General features: G+C 38.5%; 1 long non-coding RNA gene across 2 annotated transcripts; it reads left to right on the top strand.

The window, feature by feature from the left end:
- Nucleotides 1–9,133: 9,133 nt before the first annotated feature.
- LOC117274546 (uncharacterized) lies at nucleotides 9,134–17,485 on the top strand. 2 transcript variants are annotated; one of them, XR_011411174.1, is made up of 3 exons: nucleotides 9,134–9,376; nucleotides 10,094–10,568; nucleotides 14,280–14,347. It is a non-coding gene; the product is annotated as an uncharacterized lncRNA (long non-coding RNA). The 2 variants fall into 2 exon arrangements; XR_004504658.2 differs by lacking the exon at nucleotides 14,280–14,347 and adding an exon at nucleotides 15,344–17,485 and having other exon boundaries at nucleotides 9,135–9,376.
- The last annotated feature ends 392 nt before the right edge of the window (nucleotides 17,486–17,877 follow it).

Here is a 17,877-nt window from a genome sequence, read left to right as displayed (position 1 = left end):
TGCGAGTAAGTTTTTATGATATTTTTGGACTTGTGTGCATGTACGGTTTAGAGCCCCGAGGGCTCGAGTGAGTTTCGGATAGCCTACGGACCTTTTGAACTTTGGAAAAATCTAGTGTTTCAGCTTCAGCTGTCATCTGGTGCATGGTGCTTCGCGATCACAGAGCCATTCCCGTGATCGCGAAGAGGAAATTGTGAGCCGTGATTTTTACCCTTCGCGCTCGCGAAGATAGGCACGCGATCGCGGATGGTTATCTCCCAGTGCATCACGAACACGTAGTGTTGATCGCGTCCGCATAGAAGGAATGAAGGCAAACGCTGGGCACGCCATTTGTGCTACGCGATCGCACAAGGCACTACGCGATCGCGTAACACTGAGAAAATGTTCTCCGCGATCGCATGACCACTTACGCGATCACGTAGAGTTAAAAATCTGGGCAGCCAAAATATGCTTCGCGATCACAAAGAATTATCCGCGATCACGAAGAGTAAAATGGAACTGGGCAAAGACGTGCTACGCGATCGCGAAGGAATTTCCGCTATCGCATAAGGTAAAAACTTGGACAAACAGAACTTAAGTTCTCTAAATGGGATTTCGACCCATTTTCTACCATTTTCGATTTTGAGCTCGTGTAAGACGATTTTTGGGCGATTTTCACGGGGAAACATTGGGGTAAGTGTTCCTTATCCTATATTAATTATATTTCATGATTCCATACTCATTTATATCATGAATCCGTGAATTTATGGAAGAAAAATTAGATTTTTATAAAATCTTCCAAAAATATAAAATTAAGATTTGAAGGTCAGTTTTTCGTGGAGTTCACCTAGCAGAAGCCTGAATTCATTGCAGCAAAATAATCCCAGACCTCAAGGTCAAGGACCGATAGGTCCTCTCAAATTTCCGTTGTCACTATAGCAGTGAACAGTGCCAAACAGTACCGTGAACAGTGACTTCGTTACTGTTCATCACTGACAAGATGGAGCTTTAGGCTTCAATGGCCACAATGGCCGGCGACCAGCCATTTTTTCCGGCTGGTCTGCCCTCCCAGCGTTGCACAATAACATACAACAACTAACTCCAACCTAGCTCCTCTAGATTACTCTAAGATTTTGAAACCAAATTCTTTAAATCCTCCAGCGATGGCTACTGTTGCAGCTTCAATTCAACCCATTCCACTGCGACGAGCAGTGTATTTGAATGCCCAACCAGTGGTTAAATTTACAAAGGCAGAAGTAGATCGAATGAACGTGATTGAATGCCTCCAATATGCTGTCGTTGGCAAGCTTTCATACGGATCTCCGGAGATTCATGAGCTTCGCCGAATAATTCCAACTCAATGTGGTATCAGAGGTATATCTGAGTTTCATTCATTCTCTGAACTACCTAGTGCAGGGAGGAGGTTGATCAATCTAGACAAATCTCAATCACCTAAACTTAGGGTTAGGATAGCAAAGAGAAGAACCTCAGACTGATGGCTTCACATGATTAGACTCTGCACAAACCTATATGTGGTATTTTTGGAGATTGTTGAATCATTTCTCAGTGGTATTAGCATGCTTTCATGCTCAATCTGAGGATGGTTTAGCAATGTTTAGAATGATTTCTATATTAAAAGGTTCTAGTAGGGAAGGGTCTGAGCTTAAAAGATCACAAAAAGGCACAATTTCAAAGCCTGGCCTTTGCTTTGCAAAGCATGCTCATTCCTGGCTTTTGCCTTGCAAAGCCAGCCTAAAGCCAGCTCATGCCTAGCTTTTGCCTTGCAAAGCCTGGCTAAAGCCAGCTCATGCCTGGCTTTTGCCTTGCAAAGCCTGGCTAAAGTCAGCTCATGCCTGGCTTTTGCCTTGCAAAGCCTGTCTAAAGCCAGCTCAAGCCTGTCTTTTGCCCTGAAAAGCCTGCCTAAAGCTTGCTCAACCCTGGCTTTTGCCTTGCAAAGCCTGCCTAAAGCCAGGCTCCTCTTCTACACATTAATTTTGATGAATGAGAACATGATTAATACTTGGACAAAATCAGGCCACTGCACATGGAGATCATATAATAGCTACACTTGGAAGACTATGGTGGCTTCAACTCTATGGTGGAGATGTTTGGAATTCATTTTAGCCTATGGACAGTATACCCTGGCGCCTGGTGAGAGCTTGATAGGTGCTGCTTGGTATTTGCCAATGACAATTGGATTCACATACACTAATAGGAGAAGGAAGCATTCAACTTATCATGTTGTAATAGCTAGTTCATTAGATTTTAGTTTTTCTATCTTTTAATAGCTAGTAGCTTCATGCAACTTCTATTTTAGTTTGGACATCTTGTAAGCTTTGGACCAATTATGGGATTTTATTTATATATTAGCCACTAGGCAAGTGCTGCCGAGTGGTATAATTGCTTAAAAAAAAGATTTGAAGGTCAATCCGGTGTCGGAATTCGATAATTTTTATATGGTTGAACTCGTATCGGAACGAGTGTTCGGATTTCATGAGTTTTCTCGGGATTCGAGATGTGGGTTCCATTATTATTTTTGAGATGAATTTCGGATTTTTAATCCGAAAAATTAGTAATTTCATACGAAATTATTTCCTACGATTTGTATTGAGTATATTGAATTATTTATGACTAGATTTGAGGATTTCGGACACGAATTCGCGAGAAAAAAGTTTATTAGAATCTTGAATTTGGTTGCAAATTGAGGTAAGTGTCGTGGTTAACCTTGACTTGAGAGAATAAAACCCTTGAATTATTTGTTACGTGAATTTCATGTGTAACAATGTATAGGCAAGGTGACGAGTGCCTATACTTTGTCAATTAATTGTTTGCATAATTATTAAAAAATTATAAATTGTTTTAAGACACGAAATAATTGTTATAATAATTGTTTCTCTCATATTCTTATCGAATATTAATTCTTGAATTCATGCAAAAATTGTTACATATTTATTTGATTTATGTGTCTTAATTACTACTTGACATTTAGCATATTAAATATGAAATTGCCTATTTTCTCCCTGATTTCCATAATTAATTGCTACTTGTCATTACTTGTTTGCTAAATAATTTATAAATATTATGTGCTTTGTTGCCTAATAATTTCTTACTGAATGTGGTATTTATGGGAGTATTTTTAATATATTTAAGAGTTGTTAAATTATATTATTGGAGCGGGTTGCACACCACAACGGAAATTTATTGAAGAATTATATTGTTGGAGCGGGTTGCACACCGCAACGAAAATTGATTGAAATAATAATTGGTTATGACTGTAGAGTTGGCTTCAATTGCTGAAAAGAGTTACCTACTTTATTTCTATTATTATTGTTATTATTATTATTACGTACGGGTTAATGTAAGTGACCTGCCTTAGCCTCGTCACTACTTCGTCGAGGTTAGGCTCGACACTTACAGAGTACATGAGGTCGGTTGTACTCACACTATACTCTGTACGTCTTGTGCAGATTTTGGAGTTGGTCCCATCGGCGTACCATAGACTTGCTCGGATTTCAGCTACCCAGAGGAGACTTGAGGTATAACTGCACAACGTCCGTAGTTCTGAAGTCCCCCTCTACTTTATTTTAGCTGTGTGCTTTCTTTTAGATAGCTTTATTTTATTCATACTCTTGTTTGTATTATTCTAGTAGCTCGTGCACTTGTGATACCAGATTCGGGGATGCATTTTGATGATTCGGTAGTTATGGTCTTCCACACTTTATTTTAGTAATTGACTTCCGTTTAATTTAAATTGTTTAAAAATGGCTAATATTATTCTAACGTTGGCTTGCCTAGCAAATGTAATGTTAGGCGCCATTACGGTCCAGAAGGTGAAAATTTCGATTCATGACATATATGTAGTATAGGAAGGTAAAAACCCCTATCTAAAAGACTGTGTCTAAAACCAAGCTGTGTCCGCCCATAATTTCTCTCATCCGTATTTTGCCATTTTCAACCCGTTATAAAACTGTGTAAAGCCATATTTTTGTGGCTAGAAAATGGTTAATCCGTTTTAACCCATAGTTAATATGAGCGGTTTAAATATGGGCTTATCATGGGTTGGGTTGGGTGGCTTTAGTGATTTTGGGTGAAAATTGCCACCACTACCTACAAGTCTGGCTAGTTGAGAGAAGGCCATATATGCACAGATTTTGACCGCACCTGCTGGGGCTCACGGATGTGAGAATATTATCCGTAGATGCAAAAATCGCTAGGCAGTCTTATATTTCGAAGGGGTTTTTCATTATTTGGAGTTTTAGAGCTCGGCTAGAGGTGAGTTTTGGAGGTATTTTAGCTATACTTTGGAGGGTAATTAATTTTAGCTTGATTTTGATATTAGATCTTGTTTTCCCATGGATTTGTACACTTAAAACATGAAATTGAAAGAGAATTTGGGATTTTTGGGCTAGATTTTGAAAGTGAATAATTGAGATTTCAACCTCGATTAGGAGTTGAATTTGGATAAAACTTATATATTTGGACTCGTATTCGAATGGATAGTCAAAATTGTGAATTTGGTCAGGTTTCAGGAGGTGGGCCCTGGTTGACTTTTTGGTTGACTTTGTGCAATTGATTAAAGATCGAGCCTTTATGTTTCGTAATTATTTCCTTTAGCATTATTTGACACCTTGATATATTACTTGATTAGATTCAAGCTGTTCGAAGGTCGATTGTCGTGGGAAGGTCTTTTTGGAGTATTGACTTGGCTCGTTTGAGGTAAGTATCTCGCCTAGCTTTGGCTCGAGGGACTAGCTGCTTGAATTGTTGATGTTGGCTACGTGCTAGGGGCGGCGTACATGCAAGTGGTCGAGCCCATGTGCATGCACCGAGTTTATCCATGTTCGGGGTAGTCTTTAGGCTATGTTATGCCTTGTTTTGAATATTTGGGATTCTTGCTATCATGATTTATATGTTGTACGACTACGTGACTTCATGAATGATGCTAGAGATAATATGTAGGCTTATTTGTCCTGTTTGAATATGATGCTCGATGTTGTGTGGCGTATCCTCCTACTATGAGTCTTCGTTGTATACTTCGCACATGTATACACTTTAGTATGTTATTTTATCAACGTAAGAGTATGTGATTTGATATCCATTGACTATATATATGTATTCTTGTATATGCTTTATGTGTTATGTACTGGTTTGATAGCACATCAATTATTCGTATGTGTTGAGTTGATTATGGCACGTGAGTTGTCCGTGCAGCGTGTGGATAAGGATCCATCCTACTAGGGTCGTCCGCTTATATTTCTCCTTGATGATGTGCATGCGGTTATGTAAAACTGATCATTGTTGGGTTTTTGTGTATTTTCTCTATATGTAAATTCCTTATGTGTATACTTGATTTTTACTGTATATCTCCTCTATACGTTAGCTACAGATTTGTATACATGCCCTTTTTACATATATCTTCTATATATGTTGCTCAGTTGTTGAAAGGATACTCAGTACATATCTTCTCTATATGTCCCTCTCTGTGTAACTTGACTTGTCCATTTGTGCATATCTTCTCTTTATGTTGAACTGTTGTTCCGTTTTGATGCTAGTTCATATCTTTTCTATTGCACTGTAGGCCTTATCTGTATTTTATGCTTAGATTCCAGTATTGTTGATGCATATATTTGTATTCATGAATTATACAAATTTGACACGTGAGTATCATTGGTGATTCTCTCCACTACCTCTTCGAGATTTGTCATATTACTTACTGAGTAAATGCAGTTAGTTGTACTTATACTATACTATGTACTTGATTATACAGATCCGAGAGTTGGACCTAGTTGAGCCTTTTTTAGAGATTGTTGATGATGCTGTGGAGACCGAGGTAGAGATGCACCCTTATCGCTGTCCCTGGCGTCTCCTTCTACCATTTTATTACTGTATTTAATCAGACAACACTTTGTATTATCAGATTCATATTCTTGTATTAGAGCTCATGACTCGGTATTACCACTTTTTGAGGGATTTATATATTTCCGCAGTCTGTATCTATTGCTACGTGACTCTCAGCCTTATTTAATTCCGTAATGTTTTATTATGTTTCGTTATTGCTTTATGATTTGGCTTGCCTAGTAAGTGGGTTAGGCACCATCACGCCCGTTGGTGGTTTTATATCGTGGCAAGTTGGTATTAGAGCCCTAGGTTCATAGGTTCTATGGGTCATGAGCAAGTTTAGTAGAGTCTTCCAGCTCAGTATGGAAACGTCTGTACTTATTTTCGAAAGGCTATCAGACTATTAGGAAAACTTCTTTCTTTCATTCTTTATTATGCAGATTTGTTTATTCTGAAGATTGAGATTTCGCTCTTCTATTCTCTCATAAGTCGCGAGGACACGTTCATCGGGTTCAGATAAGCAAGTTCTACTATCCCAGGACATGCTCGCAAGAGGCCGGGGTCGAGGTAGAGGTAGGAATAGAGCACGCGTTGCTTCTAGGGGCCTCGCTAGAGCAGCCGTTGTGGAACCACCAGTCGCTCCTGTCGAAGAAAAGGTTTCAGATTATGTTGAGCCGGTGGGACTAGCTCAGGCTCCAGGGGGACCCATTGCTACATCTAGTCTTCAGGATACTTTTGCTCAAATTTCGAGTGTGTACTCGAGTTTGGCTCAGGCAGGTATGATTTCAGTTGTACCAGATACCTCACAGGGTGGGGGAGGAGTCCAGAATCCCGTTGCACATATACCAGAGCAGCTCACTCTGGGTTATTAGACACCGATAGTTCTGTCGGTGCAGCCAGTCGTTGTAGCTCAGACTGAGATTAGACCATCATTGATTACTAAGGAGTAGAAGAGGCTAGATAGATTTCAGAAACTTCATCATCCTCATTTTAGTGGAGAGCCTACTGAGGATGAACATGGTTTTCTTCATCAGTGTCAACGGATTCTAAGCACTTTAGGTCTAGTGGACTCAAATAGAGTTGACGTTGCTACTTTCAAGCTGACAAGGCCAGTCTATAGTTGGTGGTCGACCTGTGAGTTGAGTAGACCAGCTGGTGCCGCACCCCTTACATGGCCTCAGTTCTCAGTTCTCTTCTTAGAGAAGTTTATCCTACAGACTCGCATAGATGAGTTGCGCAGTGAGTTTGAGCATTTACACCAGGAGTGTATGATTATGGCTCAGTATGAGATGAGATTCACGGAGCTGGCACGTTAAGCTATGTTCTTGATCTCTACTAAGAGGGAGAGGGATAGGAGGTTCATTGAGGGCCTCAAGTTTGTTATTCAGTATGAGATGGCACGAGAGGCCGAGACTGATACTACTTCATCAGGCTATTGAGATTTCCAAGCACTTGGAGCATATTTGCATGTAGGAGAGAGTGGATCGGGATTCCAACAGGTCCCAAGCTTTAGGTGGTTTGGTGGTGCATCATCTGGAGGCCAGGGACATCATAGTAGAGGCTGTCCTTTAGGCCTGCTCAGTCAGTTCAGCAGGTTCATTGTGGTTCTTCAGTCAGCCACAGTTCATACAGTGCTCGTCCAGGCCAATCATCTTTCAGTGCATTGCCAACACAAAGTTCACATTGTCTTTATCCATTATGGGTTCTTCGAGCGACTATTCAGGTTCTCATGGATAGTCACAGAGCCAGTAACCTCGCTAGAGTAAGGGTTACTTTGAGTGTGGAGACTTAGGTCATCTCAAGAGGAAATGACCCAGACTTACCGAGCAGTGTACCACGTCAGCGAACCCAACCACTACAACAAAAGATGGTTTTAACGGCAATTATTTAGTGGCAATAGCTTAATTGCCGCTAAAGTATATAGTAAAGGTAAAATATTAGCGGCCAAATAATATTAGTCAACAATAAGTATATGTTTAGTGGCAATTCAAGAGAATAGCCCGCAAAAGTTTTGTTTTTATTTTTTCTCTTCCCTCCAATTTATTTTTTGCTCTAAATATTTTCCCTCCTATATAATTTACCACTCCAATTTTTCTTAAAAAAAATACTACGAACCTTATTGTAATTTGGACTTCAAACAACGGCTCTTCCATAAGCTTTGCAAAGTTCCAGGAGTAAGAATACCTAACATAACAATTTGGCCTTCAACAAACAGAATTCTTAGTAGGTTGTAGGTACGATTTTGATTAATCTCTTTATTTCTAATTCTATATTTTTCAATCTCTCTTTATACACTTTCTATCTCTATCTCTATCTTTTAGAATTTAGGGTTCAATGGTTATGACAACAGAAAGATTGAACCTTTTTGACTCAATACCTAAAATCCCAACTTAATTGTTTCCCCTTATTTGCACATTTCATCGCTAAATCTCATGTTTTATTGTTTTAGTATTCTTTGTGCTTAAAACCATAGCAGACTTTAGCGCTTTCTACAAGGTCTTGTTTGTTAAGAATGTGTTGACTGGCATTGAATAGCTTTTGCTCTATGTTTTTACATGTGTGTTTATTAAGACATATGATGAAAATTTCGTCTCTGGGACTATCATTCATGATAGCTACTAAGATCATCCTATTTCTCAAATCTCTTCCTAATATTTTTTTATTTTGCTGTAATATAATTGAATTGATTAAAATAAGATAACTTAAGATAGTGCTTTTAATTAATTAATTGTGGTGTTCTTTCTTGTTTTAGGGAGACTATAATTTTGAATTTAAAATCTCTTGGTACGGTTGAAACTGTGTTAGCTGGATCAATTCAATTAGCTAGCTTAACAGATCAGAGTGTTGAGGGTGGAGAAAAGTTTATGTTTTGAATTATCAAGTTGGTAGTTGCTTGAAAAGGCGATGTATATTCTCAGGTGTTGGGAAACTTGGTCCTACTCCATCTGTTATATGGTGCAGTAAATCTTCCTTAGAAAATATTGTTGCAGAGGATTTGTCTAGTGAGGCTGTACAAAGGTTAGAACAAGAGATAACCAAGTTAAAGAGAAACACAATTACTATAACATTTTATGCCTACAGCCACACTAATTTAGGCAACGCTCAAAGAGTGTTGCCAAAATGTAGGAACACTTTTTAGGCGTGACCTTTGAGTATAGTCTTGGGCCACAAATTTTAAGGTAACACTTATAAAGCGTTCCATTTAAATATAAAAACAATATTTTTTAAGTGTTGCCTAAATATAAATTTGTTTGCCATGCTTCTTAGGTGTACTGCTGTGTTTTTAAAGAGTTGTTATATTGTCATATTAAATGCAACACTTTACAAGTGTACCCTAAAAATTTCATCTCCCAAAATATTTCCCACCAAAATTGTACTTAATTAAATACTTCCCCCCAATTCTCATAAGGGCAAAGACCGTTCAGTACTAGGAAACCCTATAGGAAAAAGTGGCGAAATAATTTCCACATCTTTTTGGCCACTCTATCGCTTACTGCTGCTATTATCTCCGTTCTTTCATCCTTCCTTACTGTTGCGCGCTTCAGTTGCTTTTACAATTGTAAGTTTTTAACTTTTGTAAATATTTGTATTATAGGCATCATACCATACGCATTTCAGAAAGTGTTTCTCTGTTTTCTTTAATTTGATAATACTAAGAAAGAAAAAACTGAAACAAGCCTCCACATGATTAATTTAGTAAAACCCATCTCATGAAAAAGTCTCTCATGGGTACTCTTTATTTTCCCCATATATGATCTTAACTTTTGACGATCATTGTTTATTTGGGTAGTTCTTATTTTTTATTATATATGATTGGAACATTATATTTGTAAATTACCTTTTGGCATAATTATGCAGTTTATTCTTTATTTGAAATTATGATCCTGTATTTTGTTTAATTTTTTCATTCATAATTACTTGTAATTTGGTTTGACCAAGTTATCCGGGATTATCATATGACGGGTATATTATTTGTAGTTTCTCCTTTGCCTTTAGTACATTCTATGTTATTGATTTTATAAAATTATAAATTTGGATATTCTGTATTTTTAAATTTTTATATTTTGCACATCTTTTTTTTTTCAAATTCTGTATAGTTATGTAGTTGATTGTTTGTTTAAAGTTACCAGGTTTTAGCTCTTTTAATATCCTTTTTTCATGTATATTTCTGTTTTTCCAAAGGCTAAAAACATAGAAATCCACCCAATTAAAATATTATGGTGAAAGTTAATGTTTTTGCTTCTCACTGTATAAGCTAGTGATTGTCTCTCCACAGGTCATTGTTGAAAGTAATGCCAACTTGACTCCAATAATTAACAGCAATGGTGCAATGCAGAAAAATATGTTCATTAGTTTCAGTGTTGCCTCTGCAAATTATGCAAGTGGGATCAATATTCATACCAATATGATGTAGATAGGATCAAGCAGGGAGTCTATTACGATAACTTTACCATAAAAAAATATTTCATCAGGCACAAACAGCTTCCAAATACATTAAAAACTAGTATCAGATGAAGCAATCTCATTTTTGATTTTACAAAACGGACTTAGTACAAACATACCACTGCTATTCATATATAGACCAAAATGGGATACCCTTAGAATGGGAACCCTTGGTTCCAGTGCCAACAGTTACACCACCCACATAACCAGCTAGAGGTGGAGCTCAGTCTGTTCAAGGCCGTCGTAGAGAGGACGGTCAGTCAGGTGGAGGACAGGCCCGTTGCTACGCATTTTCGACCAGGCCAGAGGTAGTCGCTTCAGATATCGTGATTGCATGTATTGTTTTAGTGTGCCACAAGGATGCTTCATTATTATTTGACTATGGTTCCACTTACTCTATTTGTCATCATACTTTTCTCATTAGTTGGATATGCCCCATGGTTCCCTTGATATTCATGTTCATGTGTTTACACCTGTTGGTGATTCTATTGTGGTAGATTGTGTGTATCGTTCTTGTGTGGTTACCATTAGGGTTATGAGACTAGGGTTGATATTTTATTTCTTAATTTTGAGGTAATTTTGGATATGGATCGGTTATCTCCGTACCATGCTATTCTTGTTTGTCACACTAAGACCATGACAGTTATACCTGGGTTGCCAAGGTTAGAATGGAGGCTTCACTTGGTCACACTCCTAGTAGAGTGATTTTATTTCTAAAAGCTCAACGGATGGTTAAGAAAGGATGTTTGGCATATCTAGCCTTCGTGAGAGATGTTAGTATTGATACTCCTACTATCGAGTCAGTTACAACAGTGACAGAGTTTCTAGATATATTTCTTGCAGACCTACCGGGCATTCCACCCGATGGGGATATTTATTTTCGTATTGATTGATTCTGTGATAGACACTCATCCCATATCTAGTCCACCGTATTGTATGACACCAGAAGAGTTGAAAGAATTAAATGAACAGTTGTAAGAGTTGTTGGATAAGGGTTTTATCGGGCCTAGTGTTTCACCTTTTGGTGCATCAATATTATTTGTAAAGCCGAAAGATGGTTCCATGATGATGTGCATTGACTACAAGTAATCGAATAAGGTTACCATCAAGAATAAGTATTCACTGCACACATTGATGATTTATGTGATCAGCTTAGGGTGCTAGGGTATTCTCAAAGATTAACTTGAGATCAGAGTAACATCAGTTGAAGATCAGGGCTTTGGACGTTCCTAAGACGACTTTTAGGACCCGTTATGGGTGTTATGAGTTCTTGGTGATGTCTTTTGGCATGACTAATTCTGCATCAGCTTTCATACCTTTGATGAACAGTGTGTTCCAACCTTAGTTGGATTCCTTTATTATTGTGTTCATTGATGATATCTTGGTATATTCCCGCAGTAGGGAGGAGCACGAGTATTATTTGATGATTGTACTTTGAACTTTGAGGGAGAAAATATTGTATGCTAAGTTCTCCAAGTGTGTGTTTTGGTTGGATTCAGTGGCATTCTTGGGCCATCTGGTGTCTAATGATTGGTCAAGGTAGATCGGAAAAAGATTGAGGCAGTTCAGAGTTGGACCAGATCTTCTACCGCTATTGAGATCAGGAGTTTCCTAGGGTTGGTTGGGTACTATTGTCGCTTTATTAATGATTTTTCATTTATTGCAGCTTCATTGACCAAGTTAACTCAGAAGGGTGCTTTATTTCGATGGTCGAACGTTTGTGATGAGAGATTTTAGAAGCTCAAGACTCCTTTGACTACAACTTTAATTTTGGTATTGCCTTCTAGATCGGGGTTGTACACGGCTTATTGTGATGCTTCGTATGTTGGTCTTGGGTGTGTGTGGATGCAGGACGGTAGGGTGATTGCCTATTCATCGCACTAGTTGAAGCCCTATGAGAAGAACTATCCGATGCATGATTTGGAGTTAGCAACTATTGCGAACATGCTCAAGATTTGGAGGCATCACTTATATGGTATGTCTTGTAAGGTGTATACTAATCATCGGAGTCTCTAACATCTTTTTAGCATAAATATTTGAATCACTATTCTTTATCATCTGGGGAAGGCTAATGTGGTGGCAGACACCTTGATCAGAAAAGCAAAGAGTATGGGAAGTTTAACATTCATTCCAGCTAGGGAGAGGCTTTTAGCTATGGATGTTCAGGCGTTGGCTAATAGATTGGATATTTTAGAGACGAGCAGAGTCTTTTCTTGTATTATTTTATAGTTATTTTTGTTTGAACGCATTAAGGCTCGCCAATATGATGATCCCTATTTTCTTGTCCTTAATGACACAGCGCAATACGATAGTGCTAAGGAGGTGACTATTGGTGATGATAGTATATTGCAACTTTAGGGTCGGATTAGTGTTTCTAATGTTGATGCTTGAGAGAGTTGACTCTTGAAGAGGCTCATAGTTCGCGATATTCTATTCATCCAAGTGTTACGAAGATGTATAGTGATATGAAATAACATTATTGGTAGAGAAGTATGAAGAAGGATATTGTTAGGCATGTTGAACGATGTTTGATCTGTCAGTAGGTCAAGTATGAGCATCGAAGATCGGGTGGTTTATTTCAAAATATTGATATACCGGAGTGGAAGTGGGAACGTATGCATATTTGATGATTTGCGGGGATGTTTGGGTTGATTTTGGGAAGGTTTGAGAGTGATTGGAACACTTAGTTTTATTTTTTGAAAGCTTAAGTTGTATTTTATTTACGATATTTTTATGCTTTGGATAGGTTTGGGAGAGATATTAGGACATGTTGGTATGATTGGATGGGTTCCGGATCACTTTGGTATTGGTGGGTACGTCCGGTGTGGGTGCATTGCACCGGCGGAGATGGGGTGCACAAGTGCGAAGTCGCATATGTAAGCAGGAGGTGCGCAAATGCGAAAAGGAGTCCAGATGGCAGTGGCCACTTTTGCGAAGCTCAATTAATTTTGCGAGGTCTGTTTATGCTAGGAAGGTCCACGAATGCGGACATAGCATTTGTGAAGGGGTTTTGCACCTGCGTGTTTGGCTAGTTGTGAGAAGGCCGCATATGCATATATTTAGACCACACTTGCGGTGTAACGACCTGGCTGGTCGTTGTGAGTGTATTAGCCCCGATCCCCTATTTACTATTTTTCCCGTATCTGTTTCTGCTTATGTGACTTATCGGGAGATCTTATTTTTGGTTTCAGAGTGATTTAGGACACTTAGTCCCCAAAACAGAAGCTTAAGTCTTAGGATTTTGACCGTAGTCAAAATTGTGTAAAGACGACTCCAGAATGGAGTTTCGTTAGCTCCGTTGGATGATTTTGTACTTAGGAGCGTGTTTGGACTGTGAATTTGAGATCTGTAGCTAATTTAGGCTTGAAATGGCGAAAGTCGAAGTTTTGGAAAGTTTGACCGGGGGTTGATTTTTTGATATCGGGGCCGGATTCCGATTCCGGAAGTTGGAGTAGGTCCGTAATGTTGAATATGACTTGTGTGCAAAATATTTGGTCAATCGGACGTGGTTTGGTATGATTCATCATCGTTTGTAGAATTTGAAAATTTCGAAGTTCATTAAGTTTTGATTAGAGAGTGATTCGTGTTTTGATATTGTTTGAGGCGGTTTGAGGATTCGACTAAGTTCGTATAGTATTTTGGGACATGATGGTATGTTTGGTTGAGGTCCCAGGGGGTCTCGGGTGAGTTTCGGGTGGTTAACAGATTATTTTTGGCCTTGGTGAGATAACTGATATTTGATGCTGCTTTTTTTTCTGGTTTCCTCTTACGCGTTCGCGAGAGGAGCCTCGCGTTCGCGAAGAGTGTTTTTGAGTTGGTGAGATTTTTCTCTACGCGTCCACGAAGGAGAGGACGCGAACGCGAAGGTATGGCAGTGTGTGCATCGCGAACACGTGAGTGGCGTCGCGTTCGCGAAAGGGAGTGAGGCCGCGTTCGGATTTTGGGCTATATTTTAGTAGTTTTCTTGTGGGATTGATCATTTTAGCCTATATTGACTATCTTTTACTGTTTGTGGCTAGATTCGGGGCATTTGGAAGCCGATTCGAGAGGCAAGGGCATTTCAGAGTAGGATTTCTACGCGGTTGAGGTAAGTAACAGTCTTAAATATTGTTTTGAGACCTCGAGAATTTGTATGATGTGAATATTTAGAGGTGACACACATGCTAGGTGACGGGCGTGTGAGCGGGCACCGTGAGGGATTGTGACTTGGTCCGTCCCGTGAGACTGTAAAGTCGAATAACCATTGTTATTACTTGTTTTTTCTTGTCTTTAAGTAATTGACTGCCTTTCATGTTAGAAACCATGCTTAGGCCATATGATATCACTGTTGGGACCCGTAGCGATCGTATACTTGTTGAATTGACTGCTAATTGCTATCTTGTACTCGGTCACAGTATACTTATGCGTTATATCTCTGTTCCCTCTCATTTCTTGTTGATACTTGTTGTATTCTCTGTTTGGGCTGATTATTATGATATTCTGTGAGCCCGAGGGACTGGAAAGGTTAGTGACTGGGATAGGGCCTGTGTGGTGAGCTGTGAACTATGTGAGGGTATATGGATTGGGTTGCATGCCGCAACGAGCCTTATGGCTATTTATGGACTGTGGATCGGGTTGCAATCCGCAACGAGCCTTATGGATACTTATATGATTGGGTCGGGCTGCACGCCGCAACGATATAGTGCTTGGGCTGAAAGGAGCCCTCCGGAGTCTGTACACCCCCAATAAGCGCATGTACTTATTGAGAGTGTGTATTGAGGGCTGAGAGCCGATAGTATGAGCTGTTGAAAGGAGTTGAGTGACTGCTGCCTTGAAAGGCTGTACTTGCTTTTATTTATTGTTGTACTTATATTGTTATCTGTTGTTGTTGTGAAATTTTTGGAAGATTCATATTTGTTTTACTTGAGCTCGAACTGATTTGACTTATACCACCGGATTTGAAAGTATGTTCACTTTTTACTGAAAACTTTTGAAATGATCTATATTTTTTTATATAGCCTGTAACTGCATCTCAGTTCCTTATTTAATTCTGTTACTTGCTGAGTTGGTTATACTCATGCTACACCCTGCACTTCATGTGCAGATTCAGGTGTGTACGGTTTTGGCGGTCGCTGAGTTCGTGCGCGAGCTGATTATTGGAGACTTACGAGGTAGTTGCCGGCATTCGCAGCCCTAGTTTCTCCTTTCTTATTATCTCTTCTCTCTTGTATTGGCATTTGATACAGATTGTAGTAGACTCTGTTTCTAGATTGGTTGTTAGATGCTCATGACTTAGTGACACCCCGATATCGGACTATTATTCTGCACTTGTGTTTTGGGTTTAACCCTGTTATTATATAAATTGGTTAATTTAATTACTTTAGCTCATTTCTATCATATATTGAAAGCATATTGAGAAAGTCGGCTTGCCTAGTTCCACGATAGGCGCCATCACGACGGGTTAGGTATTTGGGTTGTGACATGCTGGTCAGTCTTATATTTCAAAGGATTAGGTCATTTTTCATTATCTGGAGTTTTGGAGCTCAGCTAGAGGCGATTTTTGGAGGCTTCTTTACCATACTTTGGAGGGTAAGTAATTTCTACTTGATTTTGATATTGGATCTTATTTTCCCTTGGATTTGTATACTTGAAACATGAAATCGAATGAGAAAATTTGGGGGCTTTTGGGCTAGATTTTGGAAAGTGAATAATTGATATTTGAACCCTGATTTTGAGTCGAATTTGGATGAAACTTGTATATTTTGACTCGTATTCGAATGGGTAGTCGGTATTTATGAGTTTGGTCGGGTTTCGAAAGACTAGCCCGATTTAACTTTTTGGTTTAACTTTATGTAATTGATTAAAAATCGAGCCTTTATGCTTCATACTTATTTCCTTTGGCATTATTTGACACTGTGGTATATTACTTGACTAGAATTAAGCCGTTCAGGGGTCAATTCACGTGGGAAGGTATTTTTGGAGTAAGTATCTTGCCTAGCTTTATCTCGAGAGACTAGTTTCTTGAATTGTTGATGTCGCCTACGTGCTAGGGTGGCATACATGCGATGGGCCGAGCCCATATACGTGCACAGAATTTATCCATGTTCAGGTTAGTCTTTAGGCTATGTTATGCCTTGTTTTGAATATTTTTGATTCTATTGCTTTATATGTTGTACACTTACATGACTTCATGAATTATGATGAAGATTATATGTAGGCTTACTTGTCCAGTTTGAATATGACACTCGTTGTGTGGCGTATCAGCCTAATATGAGTCATAGTTGTACACTTCGCATATGCATACACTTTAGCATGCTATTTTATTAATCTAGGAGTATGTGATTTGAAATCAACTAATTGTATACATGTATTCTTGTATATGCTTTATGTGTTATGGACTGGTTTGATAACACGTGAGTTGTCCATGCGAGTTGAGTTGATTATGGCACGTGAGTTGTCCGTGCAGTTATTATAACACGTGAATTGTCCATGCAACGTATGGATAAGCATCCATCCCCCTAGGTTCGTCCGCTCATGTTTCTCCTTGATGACGTACATGCGGTTATGGAAAACTGATCAATGTTGTATTTTTGTGTATCTTCTCTATATGCAAATTTCTTGGGTGTATACATGATTTTTATGGTATATCTCCTCTATATTTTAGCTCTGGATTTGTATACAGGCCCTTTTTATACATATCTTCTCTATATACTGCTTAGTTGATGAAAGGATACTTAGTACATATCTTCTCTATATGTCCCTCTCTGTGTAACTTGACTTGTCCATTTGTGCATATCTTCTCTATATGCTGAACTGTTGTTTAGTTTTGATGCTAGTGTATATCTTCTCTATTGCACCGTACACCTATATGTATTTTATGCATATATTCTAGTATTATTGTTGCGTATATTTGTATTCATAAAATGTACATATTTGACACGTGAGTATCATTTGGTGATTCTCGCCACTATCTCTCCGAGGTTAGTCATGATACTTACTGAGTACATGTGGTCGGTTGTACTCATACTACTCTCTACACTTGATTGTGCAGATCCGGGAGTTGGATCCAGTTAAGCCTCTTTTGGAGATTGTTGTTGTTTATATGGAGACCGAGGTGGAGCTGCACCCTGATCGCAGTCCCTTGCGTCTTCTTCTATCATTTTATTATTATATTTGATTCACACAACACTTTGAATTATTAGATTCATATTCTTGTATTAGAGCTCATGACTCAGTATTACCAAATTCTGATGTATTGTCGCGTCTTTAATCTATTGTTACTTGACACCCAACCTAATTTAATTATGTAATTTGTTATTATGTTTCGTTATTGCTTTATGATTTGGCTTGCCTAACAAGTGCGTTACGCGCCATCATGACCGTTGGTGATTTTGGGTCGTGATACCTAAAGACTGCCCTTTGTATGGCGATATCATTTTTAAAAAAAGGAAAAAAATGTATAAAATTTCAAGTATAATTTGCGCGTGTATAACAATATATATACTTTACACGTGTATCTCATAGCATTGGGTTAAAAAACTTAAGAAATAATATAAATATTATTTGAGTTATAAACAAATATTAAAAGAAAAGTATAAACTATTAAAAAAGATGAATGTTAATCTTGTCTATCATAGA

This window comes from Nicotiana tomentosiformis, chromosome 9 (assembly GCF_000390325.3).
Source record: "Nicotiana tomentosiformis chromosome 9, ASM39032v3, whole genome shotgun sequence".
Classification (NCBI taxonomy): domain Eukaryota; kingdom Viridiplantae; phylum Streptophyta; class Magnoliopsida; order Solanales; family Solanaceae; genus Nicotiana; species Nicotiana tomentosiformis.
This window is presented reverse-complemented; position numbering and strand designations above follow the sequence as displayed.